The sequence below is a fragment of the Orcinus orca genome, chromosome 2, assembly GCF_937001465.1.
Source record: "Orcinus orca chromosome 2, mOrcOrc1.1, whole genome shotgun sequence".
Classification (NCBI taxonomy): Eukaryota; Metazoa; Chordata; class Mammalia; order Artiodactyla; family Delphinidae; genus Orcinus; species Orcinus orca.
The window spans coordinates 79320427-79333348 of NC_064560.1; the positions used below are offsets into that span (position 1 = coordinate 79320427).

Below are 12922 nucleotides of genomic sequence, written 5' to 3' on the forward strand. Positions count from 1 at the left end.
GTTTTTGTTTGTTTGTTTTTTGCAAAAATTTCTATATATCCTGGCTCCTCCTTTACCTCTGGGGAACAGTCCTTCAGAACTATCTGAGGGGCTGTCTTCTGGGCTTAAGACCTCAGAAAATCTGCTGAATAAAACATAATTCTCAACTTTTAGGTTGTGCTTTTTTTTTTTTCCAGTTGATGCTTCTGTCTGGCTTGGCTACAAATTGGAGGTTCCTATAACCTCCTCCCACTTCAGGTTCAATTAATTTGCTAGAGCAACTCACAGAACTTAGGGAAAATTTTACTTACATTTGATGGTTTATTAGAGGATATGATAAATGATACAGCTGAATAGTCTGATGAAGAGATACTTACGGTGAGGTCTGGGAGGGTCCCAAGCATAGGAGGTTTTGTCCCATGAACCTGGGGTGCATTACCCTCCCAGTACATTGATATGTTCACCAACCTAGAAGCTCTTGGAACACTGTACTTTGGGGATTTTTATGGTAGCTTCCTCACGTAGGCATGGTCAATTATTAAGGAGAGGTGCAGGGTGGGGCTGAACAATTCCAAGCTTCTAAGCATGGCTTTGTCTTTCTGATGACCAGGAGCCCACCCAGAGTCACCTCATTAGAATAGAAGATGCTCCAAGTGTTCTTATCAGGTAGGAACTTACAAGAGATTTAGGAGCCCTGTGACAAGGATGAGGTCAAAGACCAAATATTAGAAAAAGAGATGCTCCTAGTGTTCTTATTACTTAGGAAATTTAAAAGGTTTTAGGAGCTCTATGCCAGGACCTGGGAGCAGAGACTGATATATATTTTTTTCTATTATCCCCCAGCAGCTTTGTACATTTGTTTACATATTAGCTATGGCTACAGCTGCACAGTTGAGTAGTTACAACAGATGGGGTTAAGGGCATACTACCCCAACATACGGCACCTTGGCATATTGAATATTTTAAGCTCAAGGTGTTTGAGAAAATGGCAGAAGCAGGAAGGTCACTTTGATCTTCTCCCAACCCTCTTCCTCTGAAACAAGTCATAAAAGCCTCATGTGAGATGTGCCCCCCTATACCCTGGGGGAAGGATCATCCTTATTTCCAAAGACAAAAGGATGCCAAGAAGAATCAAAACAAACAGGTTTTAATAAATTTTCCCCAGTTTTCTACACTAACCTCATCCTCTCTGACTTATCATATTTCTATACAACTGCCTATTCCTCATCAAACCTAGCATAAAAATACTCAAGGTCTGTTTCTACAGGTATTAATTTCCTTAGAAATGAAGGCTCCCGTGTCACACAAAACTCACATTAAATAAATTTGCATGGGGAATTCCCTGGCAGTCCAGTAGTTAGGACTCCATGCTTTCACCGCCGAGGATCCGGGGTTCCATCCCGGGTCAGGGCACTAGGATCCTGCAAGTCCCGCGGTGCTGCCAAAAAAATTTTTAAGTCATAAATAAATTTGCATGCCTTTTTCAGTTTAATTTTCAGACCTAGCCAGGGGGAAGACTGAGGAAAGCTTTTTCCTCCCCTACACAGCAGAAACTATTTGGTCCACAAAGCCAAAAATATTTACTATCTGACTGTGTGGGTAATTTTATGTGTCAAATTGACTAGGACACAGTACCCAGATATTTGGTCAAACACTACCTGTATACATACACTACCTGTATGTTGCTGTGAAAATATTCTTCAGATGGGATTAACATTTAAATCAGTAGACTTAGAGTAAAGCTGATTATCCTCCATAATGTAGATAAGTCTCATTAAATCAGCTGAAGGTCTTAAGCAAAAGCAGACTGAGGTACCCTAAGAAAGACAGAATTCTGCCAGCAGATGGCCTTTGGACTCAAGCTGTAACATCAACCCTTCCCTGGGTCTCCAACCTGCTAGTTTACCCTGCAGATTTTGGATTTGCCAGCCTCCACAATCACATGAGTCAATTTCTTAAAATAAATCTCTGTCTCTCCACTAAATTGGCCCTTTAGAGAAAAAGTTTGCTGATCTCTATGTTAGTCACCTGACTTACATCACAAAAGTTGTCAGGGATTCCTAGTCAGAATAGTGTAATTAACAATCTTCCTTTCAGGGACTTCTCTGGTGGTCCAGTGGTTAACACTCCATGCTCCCAATGCAGAGGGTCTAGGTTCATCCCTGATCAGGGAGCTAGATCCTGCATGCCACAACTAAGATCCCGCATGCCGCAACAAATATCCCGCATGCTGCAACTAAGACCCAGAGCAGCCAAATAAATAAATAAATATTTTTTTAAATCTTCGTTTCACAATATATGTAAATGAAACCATCATGCTATAACATCTTAAACTTATAAAGAGATGTCTGGCAATTATTTCTGAATACAACTTGAAAAAATCTTTCCTGCTGTATTTATTCCTATATGCTGTACTAGGAATGCTGATTTTGAAATGTAAAGCCTAAAAAATATTTTTAAAGAAGAATGCAAACCATATAGACCAATGGAATAGAGAGCCAAGAAATAAACCTTTGCATATAGGTCAAATTATTTCAACAAGGGTGTAAAGTCCATTCAATAGGAAAAGGACAGTCTTTTCAACACATGGTGCAGGGAAAATTGGAAATCCACATGCAAAAACAAAAAAAAATGAAGTTGGGCCCTTACCTTACATCATACACAAAAATTAACTCATAATGGATCAAAGACCTAAACTTAGAAGCTAAAACTATAAATCTCTTAGAAAGCATTGAGAAATGCTTTGTAATATTAGATTTGACAACAATTTCTTGAATATGACACCAAAAGCACAGGAAACAAAAGAAAAATAGATTAACTTGAGTATATCAAAATTAAAAATTTCTGTGTACCAAATCAACAGAGTGAAAAAAGCAACCCACAGAAGAAAATATTTGCAATCTTATAAACTGATATCCAAAATATATAAAGAACTCCTACAACTCAACAAAGCAATCTGATTAAGAAATGGGGAAATAACTTGAACAGACATTTCTCCAAAGAAGATATACCAATCAGTAAAAATCAGTATACAACAAGATACCACTTTACACCCATTAGGATAACTATTGTATTAAAAATAATAATAATAAAAATGGGCTTCCCTGGTGACACAGTGGTTGGGAGTCAGCCTGCCGATGCAGGGGACGCGGGTTTGTGCCCTGGTCCGGGAAGATCCCACATGCCACAGAGTGGCTGGGCCCGTGAGCCATGGCCGCTGAGCCTGCGCGTCCGGAGCCTGTGCTCCGCAACGGGAGAGCCCGCAGCAGTGAGAGGCCCGCGCACAGCAAAAAAAAAAAAAAAAAAAAAAAAAGTGTTGGCAAGGATGTAGAGAAACTGGAACTCTTGTGCCTTGCCCTTGGGAAGGTAAAATGGTGCATCTGTTATGGATTCATCTCTATGTTATTTCTGGGGGAAAAAAACAAAAGAAAACAGAAATACCATATGTGGTATGTACATGTGGTATGTACATACCAGGGAATATTATTCAACCTTGGAAAGGAAGAAAATTCTGACACATAGCTACAACATGGATGAAATGTCAGGCCATTATGTGAGTGAAATATGCCAGACAGCAAAGAACAAATATTGTATGATTCTACTTATATGAGATACCTAGAGTAGTCAGATTCATAGAGACAGAAAGCAGAATGGTCATTGCTAGGGGCTGGGAATAGGGAGTAATGGGGAATTGTGTTTAGTGGGTACCATTTCAGTTTTGCAAGAGTTCTGGAGATGTATGGTTGATGATTGCAGAACAAGGTGACACACAATGCCACTGAGCTGTACATTTAAATGGTAAATTTTATTTAACATGAATTTTACCACAATAAAAAATAATAGTGCCTAGCATTATGATGAGTAAGCAAATTATTAGATTCATGAAAAGCAAGACCAGATGCAAATTTTTTAAAAACAAAAAAAGTCAGTATTATACCTTTAGAGGGAAATTGTTTTGGTTCTATCAATTGCTTTATAAGTTATTGGTAAAATATATTTAATTAACATTTGTATCAACAATAAATTCTGTTGATAATGTAAAATAAGTAAAATATTTCTTTGGTCCCCACTACCCTGGCCCCAACCATCATTAGTCCGTTGGTCCAAAGGTGCACTATGATCAAAATCCGTCTCCCCTCCCAACACCTTCACATTTCAGCACCACCCTTCTTACCAGATATCAGGAATCTGGGTTCCCTGAAAGTTTATAAGACACCAAACTTGGCCTCCCAGATCTTGATGCCAAAGGGCATGTTAAGCTGTCCCTGATTCTTAAAGACAAGTTTTACACAAAATCATGGAATATAAGTAAGTGTATATTTCAGCAAGAGGTTCATTAATTACACAATTCAGAGGCCACTCATGGGAATCTTCAGTGGGAAGGAGCAGGAAGAGTGCAAAAAGGAGAAAGAATATAAGCCACACAATTTATAATACTTCTCTGCCATAGTCCCAAAGAGTGAACACCCAGAGTTCACTTTTCTCAAAAGCAGGAAGAGCTTTCTAATACCTAACCTTATTTGAGGGCAACTTTTCAGATACCGTTGCACTGAAAGCTCTCCTGTTTAGAACCTCCCTTAATTGTGTTTACTCCAAATAGGCCACGCATGCTAGAAATGACATGTTTAGAGCAAAGCGATCTCCAATCTAGAGGACTTGGCATGGATCATTCTCCTTGGGATCCTTCAATGTCTCCTCTCCCTTCCCTACCCTGTTCCAAAAATGCTTTCCACTTCACAAACAAGACAAGAAATGTTACCAAGGCTGTTGCCCAAGAATCATACCCCTGCCACTCTCTCAAATGGAAACCAATTACACTTAATCTAAGTTTCAGGAGGAAGCTGCATAGACAAAAAAAGACAAGAACTGGTTGGAACTAACTAGGCCCAAGATGGCAGAAGATTCAACCTCCAGTAGACCTTGAGCCTCATTATACACTCACAGTAACACATTAGCTAAATGACACACCCACCAGCGCCAGAACAGCTGATGATTGCCACAACAACCAGAAAATTCCACACAAGGACTAAAAAGGAGAGTTGCATCAGTTTTGGGTCCAAACCACTCATCTGTCTCAGATAACTCATGAATATCCCTCCCACTCTTTCCAAAACCCTCCCTTTTATTTCGACTCTCCTATATATTTGGTGTCTCTGCCTGAATTGGGTTGAGAAGTTGAGTTGTGAACTAGGTTCCTGCTTCTCCATTCTTTGGCCACTGCTGTTCCAGTCTCAGCATCAGTTTCATTATTGACTGCATGGATCCGATCAGAAAAAGAACCTCCCTGGCTGAAACAAGGGGTCTCAGCCAGGCTAGGACCCCAGCATGGGTTCTGTCGACGAACCTGGTAACAGAAACACTCCCCATTCCTCCATGGTCCTTTCACATCCGAATTTCAGACTCTTACCTCTGGCCTCTAACCTCTCTCCATCCTTGTCTCAGTTTGGACAGCATTACCTTCAGGAAGTCTCTCAGGAGGTTTTCAGAGGCAGAGATGCCATAACATAATTCACATTCCATATGCCAGTATTTCTATCTAGATTTCAAATAAACCCACCTATTAAAAAATTTAACTTCCACCAAAATGGAAGCTCTAAAATGAAAGGGGTCTTGTATTCTTAACTTGTGATCCCCTACAACATATACATGAATAACTGATAGCCTGCCCTGACATGGGCATTCAACAAAATTAGTTTAATTCTGTAAACTACAGGTTAGTAATCCTTTTCTGTAAAGAGCTGTAAATATTTTAAGCCTTAAGAGATATAGGTCTCTGTAGCAACTACTCAACTTTGCTATTGTAGTGTGAAAGCAGCCATAGACAATCTGTAAACAAATTTGCACGACTGTATTCCAATAAAACTTTACTATGGACACTGAAATTTGAAGAAATAGTACTCTGATTTTTCTCAACTACTTAAAAATATAAAAACCAATTTTATTTCACAAGCCTTATACATACAAGGCAGAGGTCTGGATTTGACTACAGGTTGTACTTTTCTGACCCTCAGTATAAATGAATACAGTTTGAATCATTCCCAAATGTATCTCTATGATCCCATTCTTTCTGTTTCTCCAATTATCCTGTAGACTTATCCCTATCTCACCAGAGAACAACACTGATAAAAATCCTTCAATGAATGCCATGTTCCCTCTACTCTATGGGGCCCATATACATGTTAAATCCCAAACTTTTGCTCTCCCTTCTCTCTCCATATGTTTGTGAGGCAGGTCTTTTGCTTTTTGGCAATGCCTCTGATGTGTTCAGTTTCCTTGTCTGTGAACTTCCATCAAATCCCTCTATTTCCAAACCACGGGCTCACCCCTGAGCCCAACCCAATTAATGACTTTCCTAAGAATCTCTTCCTGATCACCCTCCACTAGGCTCCTAAACACCAGGCACTTAGCTCATTGTCCTCTTGTAGACAGCAAGTTGTCTGATTGTTTGCCCTGTCTCTTTTCCAAACTAGCTCCCCACAAGAGTCATAGCTGTTTTGTCAACAATTCCACAAATGGGCTGACAAAGAGTAAACATTCAATCAACATTACGGAATCAATGACTCTCACCGCTGGGAGGCACAGTATAATTAACAAAGAAGACTGAAATAAGCTAGAAACCATTTAGTATATCTGGCATCATTGCTAGTATAAACAGGGGCTTAGTAGAGGAGGGCCAACAGGCAAAACTAAAAAACAGAAGCAGTGGCTCTGTGGTGGTAAGTGATGGGCTGAGGAGAGTGCCATAATGGTTGCAACTTGCCACTGGGGCTGCCTGGCATTTCACAGGATATGGAGCCCCAGCCCTGAAGGAGAGACCCCTTACTGCTGGTAAGACAGGAAGGGGGCAAGGCACAACCTTTAAAAGAATGATAGCCATTGAGGACATGACATAAACTAGTTAGAACCAACTAGGTCAAAGATGGTGGATGATTGACTTCCACTAGACCTTGAGTCTCAGTATATGCTCATTGTAATATATCAGCTAAAGGACACACCCACAGGCACCAAGACAGTTCTGAGGCCAATGACTATAAAAGGCCAAAACACAGGTGGTAGCCCAATTCCTAGAAATCCCCGCCCCCTTCCCCAAAATAGTTGGAATAATCCTCCCATTCATTAGCCTATGAAATTACCCACCCCTGTAAAAACTGACAACCCTGTATCCTAGTGCCTCTCCCCTTCTGAGATGGCCCACACTCTATGGAGTATGTATCTCCCTAAATAAACCTTCTTTCAACTTACTATGGCTCGCTCTTGAATTCTTTCCTGTGTGAAGCCAAGAACCCACACTCGGTAGCTATCCCAGGGACTTGGATGTGACCTGGGATGTTACCATTCTCTCTGGCCCCACTTTCTTTCCTGCAACACTTGGGAGCTGGATACCTGTGATACTGCAACTTAGAATAAGAAATATATATTTGGTCCCCCTTTCTGGCACAGAGCTCCTAAAACCCTTGGAATTTCTGGTGCTGAGATTGAAAAAGGTATCTTTTGTTATGTTAATACGGTGGCTTTGGAAGGTCGGGAAGGGTGAGGGCTGGCTTGGTTGCCAAGATAACCAATTGATAAGAGAGCTGGAACTTTCAGTCCCATCCCCAGACCTCTGAGGAGGGGAGAGGGGCTGAAATTAAAATCAATCTCCAGTGGCCAATGATTTAATCAACCATGCCTATATAATGAAGACTCCATAAAAAAACAAAAGGATGGGGTTTCTAAAACTTCCAGGTTTGTGAACTAGAACACTTCCATTCGCCACAGTGCTGGACCCAAACTCCATGGGGACAGAAGTTCCTTTGTTCAGGACCTTACTCTAGGTATCTGTTCCTATTGCTGCTGATTCCTAACTTTTAATATCCTTTGTAATAAACTGATAATCTAGTGAGTAAATTGGTTTTCTAAGTCTTGTGAGCCATTCTAGCAAATTAATTGAACCCAAGGAGGGGATCGTAGGAACCTCTGATTTTTAGCCAGTTGATCAGAGACACAGGTGACAACCTAAACTTGTGATTGATATCTGAAGCAGAAGGGGGCAGTTTTGTGGGACTGAGTCCTTAACCTGTGGAATCTGATGCTATCACTGGATAGATAATGTCAGAATTGAGTTGAATTGCAGGACACCTAGAGAATTGCTTGGTGGTGTGGGGGAAAACTTCCCACGTGCTGGAATTGGGAATTGCCCAAAGTCCAGCCAGGCCTCAAGTGCCACTCTTATCTAGCTCCTGCACCAATGACAGCTCCAAAAACCCACCTGTTAGGAGGGAAAGACAAAGTGGTAGGGAACTAAGGAAACTGATCAACTTGAGGGCTTCCCTTCAAGTACTCCTTTATTCTCTAGCACATTCTCTGAATAGAGTGATAAGGAAACTCATGCACAGATAGTATAAGGCAGGGGTCCCCAATCCCTGGGCTGTGGACTGGTACCGGTCCACGGCGTGTTAGGAACTGGGCCACACAGCAGGACAAGAGTGGCGGGTGAGCCAGCGAAGCTTCATCTGCTGCTCCCCATCTCTCACATTACCGCCTGAACCATCCTCCCCACCACCCTGGTCTGTGGAAAAACTTTCTTCTATGAAACCAGTCCCTGGTGCCAAAATGTTGGGGACCACTGGTTTAAGGGATTGCCCAAGGTCCTAAAACTTTTTAAATTATCATAAGGCTAAGAAAATTATAAGCGCGAGTCACTGAATCAGCAAGATACAGTGTACTACAGATGTGGAAGACACTAGAGATGCTGAAGAAGAACTTACCAAAGAAGGTGAAGAAATATGAAATGATGTGGAAGAATGTCAGAATAAAACATTGCTTGCTGGAACTGAGACATTCACTGATTCAAATGCTCAGTTATCATTAATTATGTCAGTGAAATGTTTAACCACCACTGGAATTAGTCAATGGCAGAAAGAAACTCCTAAATTAATCCCACTGAATGAAGATGTTCTGGTAACATTAGGAAAAGAAGAGTTCCAAAAATTAAGACATGATCTACAAATGGTACTGTCTAGAATGGTAATGTCAAAGAATGAAAAGATAAAGAAAAAATAGTGGCTGGATGAACAGCAACAGATACTGGAATCTCTTAATATAGTAAACAATGAAACATCACATAGTGACTTTTTTTCTGAATTGAGAACCTTTAATAAGCTGAAAACAAAAATGCTTAATATAAAAGAATTAAGGGTGTGGAGAAAAGGGAACCCTCTCGCACTGTTGGTTGGAATGTAAATTGATAGAGCCACTACGGAGAACAGTATGGAGGTTCCTTAAAAAACTAAAAATAGAACTATCATATAACCCAGCAATCCCACTACTGGGCATATACCCTAAGAAAACCATAATTCAAAATGAGTCATGTATCACAATTTTCACTGCAGCACTATTTACAGTAGCCAGGACATGGAAGCAACCTAAGTGTCCATTGACAGATGAATGGGTAAAGAAGATGTGGCACATATATACAATGGAATATTACTCAGCCATAAAAAGAAATGAAATTGAGATATTTGTAGTGAGGAGGATGGACCTAGAGTCTGTCATACAGAGTGAAGTAAGTCAGAAAGAGAAAAAAGATACCGTATGCTAACACATATATATAGAATCTTTAAAAAAAAAAAAGGTTCTGATGAACCTAGGGGCAGGACAGGAATAAAAATGCAGACGTAGAGAATGGACTTGAGGACACGGGGAGGGGGAACGGTAAGCTGGGATGAAGTGAGAGAGTAGCACTGACATATATACACTACCAAATGTAAAACAGATAGCTAGTGGGAAGCAGCCACATAGCACAGGGAGATCAGCTCAGTGCTTTGTGACCACTTAGAGGGGTGGGATAGGAAGGGTGGGAGGGAGACACAAGAGGGAGGGGATATGGGGATATATGTATATATATAGCTGATTCACTTTATTATACAGCTGAAACTAACACAACATTGTAAAGCAATTATACTTCAATAAAGATGTTTAAAAAAAGAATTTAAGGAGAAACTCTTGATTACCTTGGGTGAGTTTTGAGAAGACCATTTTCCTGTAACTGATAGAAAATTGAAAAAGAAAAACATTGTCTATTCTTGCCTCCTTTGTTGTAGATTAATTGAGCATAAGCACCTGGGTTTAGTTCTGGGCTTTCTATTCTGTTCCATTGACCTGTGTGTCTGTTTTTATGCCAGTACCATACCGTTTTGATTACCGTAGCTTTGTGTATAGCCTGAAGTCAGGGAGCCTGATTCTTCCAAAAGTGTCCTTTCTCAAGATTGTTTTGGCTATTTGGGGCCTTTTGCATTTCCATATAAATTTTAAAATTATTTGTTCTAGTTCTGTGAAAAATATCCATGGCATTTTTTTTTTTTTTTTTTTTGCGGTACATGGGCCTCTCACCGCTGTGGCCTCTCCCGTTGCGGAGCATAGGCTCTGGATGCTCAGGCTCAGCGGCCATGGCTCACAGGCCCAGCTGCTCCGCGGCATGTGGGATCTTCCTGGACGGGGACACAAGCCCGTGTCCCCTGCATCAGCAGGCAGACTCTCAACCACTGCGCCACCAGGGAAGCCCCCATGGCATTTTAAAAAAAATAGTTATTAATTTATTTATTTGGCTATGCCAGGCCTTAGTTGCAGCAGGAAGAATCTTCACTGTGGCGTGCTGGATTCTTAGTTGTGGCATGCAGGATCATTTTAGTTGCAGCATGCAGGCCCTTAATTGTGGCATGTGGGATCTAGTTCCCTGACCAGGGATCGAACCTGGGCACCCTTCATTGAAAGCACGGAGTCTTAACTGCTGGACCACCAGGGAAGTCCCACCCATGGTATTTTGATAGAGATTTCATTGAATCTGTAGATTTCCTTGGGTAATATGGTCATTTTAACAATATTGATTCTTCCACTCCAATCACACAGTATATCTTTCCATCTGTTTGTGTTGTCTTCAATTTCTTTCATCAGTGTCTTATAGTTTTCCAAGTACAGGTATTTTGATCCCTTAGGTAGGCTTATTTTTAGGTATTTTATTCTTTTTGATGTGATGGTAAATGGGATTGCTTTCTTAATTTCTCCTTCTGATTAAAAAATGGGCAGAAGACCTGAATAGACATTTTTCCAAAGAGGACATAGAGATGGCCAACAGGCACGTGAAAAGATACTCAACATGGCTAATCATTAGGGAAATGCAAGTCAAAAGCACAATGAGGTATCACCTCATATCTGTCAGAATGGCTATCATCAAAAATAGCACAAATAAGGGAGTTCCCTGGTGGCCTAGTGGTTAGGATTTGGCACTTTCACTGCAGAGGTCTGGGTTCAATCCCTTGTTGGGGAACCATCCTGCATGCCGTGTGGTGCAGCCAAAATACAAAAAAAAAAAAAAAAAAAACAAAAACCCACAAATAATAAATGTTAGCCAGGACTTGAAAAAGAGAACCCTCATACGATGCCAGTATGAATGTAAATTGGTACAGCCACTGTGAAAAACAGTTTGGAGGTGTCTCAAAAAAAACTAAAAATAGTGCTAACATATGTCCCAGCAATTCCACTCCAGGGTATATATCCATAAAAAACAAAAACACTAATTAAAAAAGATACATGCACCACAATGTTCATAGCAGCATTACTTAAAACAGTCAAGATATAGAAGCAACCTAAGTGTCCATCAACAAATGAATGGATAAAGAGGCTGAGTAACATTCCATTTTATGTATATATGGAACATATATTTTGCTCCATATATACATGGACAAGAACAAAAATTTGCCATTTGCAGCAACATGGATAGACTTGGAAGGTATTATGGTAAGTGAAATTAGTCAGAGAAAGACAAATACTGTATGATATCACTTATATGTGGAACCTAAAAATACAATAAGTTATTGAATATAACAACAACAAAAAAAGCAGCAGACTCACAGCTATAGAGAACAAACTAGTGATTACCAGTGGGGAGAATGAAGGGCAGAGGGGCAATATAGGGGTATCAGATTAAGAGGCACAAACTATTATTGATAAAATAAGCTACAAGGATATATTGCACAACACAGGGAATATAGCCAATATTTTATAACCATAAATAAGGCATAACATTTAAAAACTGTGAATCACTATATTGTACACCTGTAACATACAGCTTTATACAGCAAATAAACTTCAAAAATTTTTTTGAAAATAAATTAATTAAAAAGAAATTTTTAGGGCTTCCCTGGTGGCGCAGTGGTTGAGAGTCCGCCTGCCGATGCAGGGGACACGGGTTCGTGCCCCGGTCCGGGAGGATCCCACATGCCGCGGAGCGGCTGGGCCCGTGAGCCATGGCCGCTGAGCCTGCGCGTCCGGAGCCTGTGCTCCGCAACGGGAGAGGCCACAACAGTGAGAGGCCCGCATACCAAAAAAAAAAAAAAAAAAGAAATTTTTAAATGATAACAAAAATATAGAGGAAAAAAGAAAAACATTAAAAAATCAACTGCATAACTGATAGCATTACATGAAATGTTAGAGATTCATATAAATAGATTTTTTGATGTCCCACATGATCCATATGTCAAAATTAGTGATTACTTTTGGCCACCTTATAATGAACTGCTATTACTTAAAGGAATTGCCTTGAGACATCTAGACGATTCAATCCAAATAAGATTAGAATTCTTCTATGAGTAAAAAGGTGGTCTTTTTTTCCCACACAGTACTTAAAGAATCCTTTTTGTTATTCAAAGATAACAGAAACACTGAAGACTACTTGAATGGAGAACATAAAATCAAAGCACTTAGTCCATCTTTCTTTTATTCTTAAAATGGCATATGCTGCAATCTTATTCATTTTAATATAGTTCTCTTTCATTCAAGTCTGTGCTTTAGTGTTTTAAACTATGTGAACAAGAATGCAAGTAAAAAAAAAAAAAAAGAATGCAAGTAAAAAATATTCTAGACCTAATCATTACAAAACATTTAATGTACCTTACTTCATGCAATA

The 12922-nt window shown here is 40.0% G+C and overlaps 1 pseudogene; it reads left to right on the plus strand.

Annotated features, from left to right (window-relative positions):
• The first annotated feature begins 8748 nt into the window (after positions 1 to 8748).
• On the plus strand, positions 8749 to 12609 carry LOC101286457 (centromere protein K-like; annotated as a pseudogene).
• The last annotated feature ends 313 nt before the right edge of the window (positions 12610 to 12922 follow it).